The following is a 5,010-nucleotide window of genomic DNA, read 5'->3' as shown; positions in this document are numbered from 1 at the left end:
TGTAATTAGAATGACTGCACATTAAATCCTTGAGCGAGGATCCATTGGAGGGCAAGTCTGGTGCCAGCAGCCACGGTAATTCCAGCTCCAATAGCGTATCTTAAAGTTGCTGCAGTTAAAAAGCTCGTAGTTGGATCTTGGGATCGAGCTGGCGGTCCGCCGCGAGGCGAGCCACCGCCTGTCCCAGCCCCTGGCTCTCGGCACCCCCTCGATGCTTTTAGCTGAGTGTCCCACGGGGCCCAAAGCGTTTTCTTTGAGAAAATGAGAGTGTTCAAAGCAGGCTGGCCGCCGGCATACTGCAGCTAGGAATAATGGAATAGGACTCCGGTTCTATTTTGTTGGTTTTCGGAAACGGGGCCATGATTAAGAGGGATGGCCAAAGGCATTGGTATTGTGCCGCTAGAGGTGAAATTCTTGGACCGGTGCAAGACGGCCTAGAGCGAAAGCATTTGCCAAGAATGTTTTCATTAATCAAGAACGCAAGCCAGAGGTTCGAAGACGATCAGATACTGTCATAGTTCCGACCATAAACAATGCCGACTGGCGATCCGGCGGCGTTATTCCCATGACCCGCTGGGCAGCTCCCGGGAAACCCAAATCTTTGGGTTCCAGGGGGAGTATGGTTGCAAAGCTGAAACTGAAAGGAATTGACGGAAGGGCACCACCAGGAGTGGAGCCTGCGGCTTAATTTGACTCAACACGGGAAACCTCACCCGGCCCGGACACGGACAGGATTGACAGATTGAGAGCTCTTTCTCGATTCCGTGCGTGGTGGTGCATGGCCATTCTTAGTTGGTGGAGCGATTTGTCTGGTTAATTCTGATAATGAACGAGACTCTGGCATGCTAACTAGTTACGCAACCCCCGAGCGGTCGGCGTCCAATGTCTTAGAGGGACAAGTGGCGTTCAGCCACCCGAGATTGAGCAATAACAGGTCTGTGATGCCCTTAGATGTCCGGGGCCGCACGCACGCTACACTGACTGGCTCACCTTGTGCCTACCCTCCGCTGGCAGGCGCAGGTAACCTGTTGAACCCCATTTGTGATGGGGATTGGGGATTGCAATTCTTCCTCGTGAACGAGGAATTCCCAGTAAGTGCGGGTCATAAGCTCACGTTGATTAAGTCCCTGCCCTTTGTACACACTGCCCGTCGCTGCTACCGATTGGATGGTTTAGTGAGGTCCTCGGATCGGCCCCGGCGGGGTTGGCCACGGCCCTGCTGGAGTGAAGAGAAGACCGTTGAACTTGACTATCTAGATGAAGTAAAAGTCGTAACAAGGTTTCCGTAGGTGATCCTGCTTCGGAACAATCATTACCGATGGGGCTTGGCGCCCGCCACGTCGTGCCAGGCCATCTGGCAGGCTGTGCGTGAGTGGCGTCACTTACACGCCCACTCCATTCACATGCTTGGCTCCCGGCTGCTGGCCCCGGTCAGCACCGGGGGCCACATGCCCTTCCGCTTCGTCCCGCACCGTCAGCCCCAGAGAGAGAGAGAGAAACCGGAGGCGCACAGCACCTCCGGGCGCGGGGGGTCAGGAGGGGGAGAGGGGGGAAAAGCCTCTCGGCACGGCGAAGCGCGTCACGCGCACACGCCATGCGCACCCGCCAACGTGCGCGTGGGCGGGGCTCTCCCCGCGCTACACCGCGCGTCGCAGACGGGCCTAGAAGCATGGCATGCTCACCGCCGTCGCGACGGCTTGCCCCTCCATCCCCGACACCACCCCCTCCACCATGGCCTTGCACTGGTCTGCCGCTGGTCCCTCCCTGCCGGAGAGACGGGGCGTGGCCGCGGGCCCCCGAGCCTTGCACCACCGTGGCCGGCGCCGCCGTACACCGGTCGCCAGTGTGCCGCCTGCAGGTGTCCTGGCGCGGCCCGAGTTCTCCCGAGCTCGGCTCTCCTCAGCGTGCGTGCAAGAAAGCCGCCCGGGTGCCGGGAGGGAGGGGTGCTTGGCACGGCCCCTCCCGGAGGCGCACCCGTCCCTTCTGTCACTGCTTCGCCTGTCGAGCGACGGCTGTCCGTCTGGCTGTGGCACCCGTCGGCAGCCGAGGTGGAAAGGGCGAGGGAGCCAGGTGGCGGGGGCGCCTTCGGGGCTCGGAGGAGGCGGCTCCTCCAGCCCTTCCCGCACCGGGGAGCGGGACCTTTGCCGGCCAGCAGAGTTCCCTGCTCTCGAACTGAGCGGCCCCCCTCTCGTGCACGGCAGAGAAACTCCAAGGGCCAAGGCCTCCGGGCGTTCCCTGCCGCGCTTTGTGGTGTGTGCGCGCGCCCGAGTTGTGCTCGGTGGTCGGGCCCTGCGCCGGCGGGGCGGCCCAAGCCATGGCGGTCCTCTCGGATGCGCAGTGCTGGGCTACTGAGGGAAACCCCGGGCCCCGAGAAGCACATGGCAGTGGTGGCGGCAGATGTCGGGCGCACCCCCGCCAGTGGACGCTCTCCTGAGGGCGGCAGCGGGGGAGGCACCCCGGCAGGGCCATGCAGGTCGTTTCCCTCGCCCCAGGGCCAGGTACCTAGCGCTCCGTACCTCGGTGGTCCCCCCAGGTTTTTTTCCCTCAGCGTCATCAAACGCTGCGGGTTTGCTGAAAGGGGCTGGTGGGGCAGGGCGGCAGTTTAAAGGCTCGGGCGGCTTGGCGCAGCCCGCCATGGTGGCTGTGGTGCCGGCGGCGGCGGTGGCAGGTGTGTCTGGCGGTGTCTGAGCGGGGTGCCACTGAGGGGTGGGGAGCAGCTACTCCCACTGATCCCCTGCGGTGGTTGTCCCATCGCCACCGGCCGCGCTCCTCCGTCGCCGTCGTTGTCCCGCCGCGTGCTGCAGGGGTCAACCGTACGGCACCAAGGAGGGGCGCCCTGCCCCCCCCCCCCCGCAGCCTGGCCTTGACGGAGAGGCTGCGGCGCGCTGTCAGCCGCAGGGGCCGACCCGCTCGCCTCGTCGTAATGGGCGGCGCTGGCAGAGAGCGCGTGCTCTCTGCCCTTCCTCGGCCACGGGGTCATGGCTGCCGGGGCCCGCCAGCTCTCTCTCTCTCCTCGGACCGCCGCCGTGGTCTCTGGCGCGCGCAGCACTGCACCCGGCGCGTCCGGCGCCTCTCCTCCCCTCGACAGCCTTTTCTCCTCGAACGCACACCGGCGGTGCCGTCATCCGCCAACTGTCCCCTGGCTCAACCACCCACCTGCTTGTGGAGGGCGAGTGCTCGGTGGGCCCTCCAGCTGCGGAGGCCCGCAAGCGCAGGCGACCCCATGCCGAGCGGCGGCAGCGCCGCTCGACGGGCGTCCCACCCTGCGGGGACGGTCACCAGAAGGCACCCGCCGTCGCCCAGCGGCAGTCCTATCCTGGGCCCCGCTTGTCGCGTCCTCCATTGCCCTTCCCTCCATTGCCCTTCCCAGCCACGTGTGGGCCGCAGAAAGGCATGCGGGGCGGCCACGGGGGTGCTTCTCCCCGCCCGGTGTCCGCGTGCAAACAAGTAGAGCGAGCGTTGCCCCCCGGCTCAGCTCCGTACTGCCTTCCGTCAGGCGCGTGCCCGAGGCTAGGGGCCCCGGCAGTGCGACGCGGCGGTGGCGGTCCTGGGAGTGCGGCCCCGGCAGCGCCGGGGTATGCTGTCTGGCAGGCCTGGGGCACTGGCGATGCTGGCTCGGGTCTCGGTGGCGTCCACCTCCGGGGCTGGCGGTGGAGCCCATCCGCCGGTCACTCACCCGCCCAGCAGGGGAGTGGTCCTGCAGGAGGCACGCCAGTGGGGGCTGGTCATCGTCGCGTGCCATCTCGAGCCAGGGGAAGGCCGTGCAGTGGCGCAGCGGCACTCCGCGAGGCCTGCGGCGTCGGGGGCCAAGGGAGAGCCGGCGTGTGCGGGGGCTGACGGCCACACGCCCCCGGCCACGTGCTATGTGTGTTGTGCGTGTCGTCCCGTGAAAGCAAGAAGCGGGAGGGCTGCCGTGCCTTCCCGCATTCCAGCGCGCGCCGCGTGGCCCTCGGCGCGGAGGCCGGGCTGAGCCCGGGCGCCTGGTCCGCCTCCGAAGGACAGCGTTTGTGAGGTCGGCGTCTCCCCTCACAGTGGGAGGCGGTCAGGAGCGCGGGCTCCCCTGCCTCTTGGCCAGCCTTCAGAGCGTGGGTTGCTCCAGTTGGTTTTTATTCCCCCTTCCGTTTCTGTGTGCTTGTACGGTCAAAGCCAGGCGCGCACCCCCACGTCCTCGGTGCCAGAGTAACAAAAAAAGGGGCCGCTTGGCATGAGCGGTGCCTGAAAGGCAGACGACTCTTAGCGGTAGATCACTCGGCTCATGCATCGATGAAGAACGCAGCTAGCTGTGAGAATTGATGTGAATTGCAGGACACATTGACCATCGATCATTTGAAGGCACGTGCAGCCCTGGGTTCCTCCCAGGGCTACGCCTGTCTGAGTGTCGCTTGACGATCAATCGCCATCCAGGGACCACGGCGGCGGCATGGCTGGGGTCACCTCTCAGGCCCGTCGCCCGCGGTGGGCGGCGGCGGCGGTGGTGGCAGCAGCAGTGGTGGCGGGAGCAGCGGCGTCCCGCTGGTGCCTGGAGGGAAGACGGTCAGGGGTTCAGCGACGGAAGCATTTCCCTACGCGGCCTCGATCCCTTCCCTGCGGCCCGGCGGGCATCGTCGTCATCACAGTCGTCGTCATCGCAGTTGTCGTCGTTGCCGCGCAGGGCCCTCGTCCCCCTAAATGCAGACTCGGGGAGCACTCCATAGCTCCCCGCTCCCGGAGTGAGCCGCTGGGGTGGAGCTCGTCCTTGCCGGGACCATGCCATGGATGCGGTGGCATGGCAGCCTGGGGAGAGCAAGAGACGGCGTCGAAAGGCACTGCCGAGGGCCAAGAGAGAAAGAGGAGGGTGAGAAGGGGAGGCGAGGAACGGCCTCGCCCCCAGTGTCCCCCCGCATGGGCGGCTGTCTGTGGGTGGGAACCGTGGCGGTACCGTGCAATGCTTCTGAGTGCACGCACGTGGCGAGAGCGCCGGGGATGGTTGTTCCTACCCCGTTCTCCCTTCGCCCGCCCCCTCCTCTTCTG

The 5,010-nt window shown here is 65.7% G+C and overlaps 1 non-coding gene across 1 annotated transcript; it reads left to right on the top strand.

Annotated features, from left to right (window-relative positions):
* Positions 1-4,228: 4,228 nt before the first annotated feature.
* LOC143694715 (5.8S ribosomal RNA) lies at positions 4,229-4,381 on the top strand. The gene has a single exon (XR_013183365.1). It is a non-coding gene; the product is annotated as a 5.8S ribosomal RNA (ribosomal RNA).
* The last annotated feature ends 629 nt before the right edge of the window (positions 4,382-5,010 follow it).

Source organism: Agelaius phoeniceus, chromosome 8, assembly GCF_051311805.1.
Source record: "Agelaius phoeniceus isolate bAgePho1 chromosome 8, bAgePho1.hap1, whole genome shotgun sequence".
Lineage (NCBI taxonomy): Eukaryota > Metazoa > Chordata > Aves > Passeriformes > Icteridae > Agelaius > Agelaius phoeniceus.
This window is presented reverse-complemented; position numbering and strand designations above follow the sequence as displayed.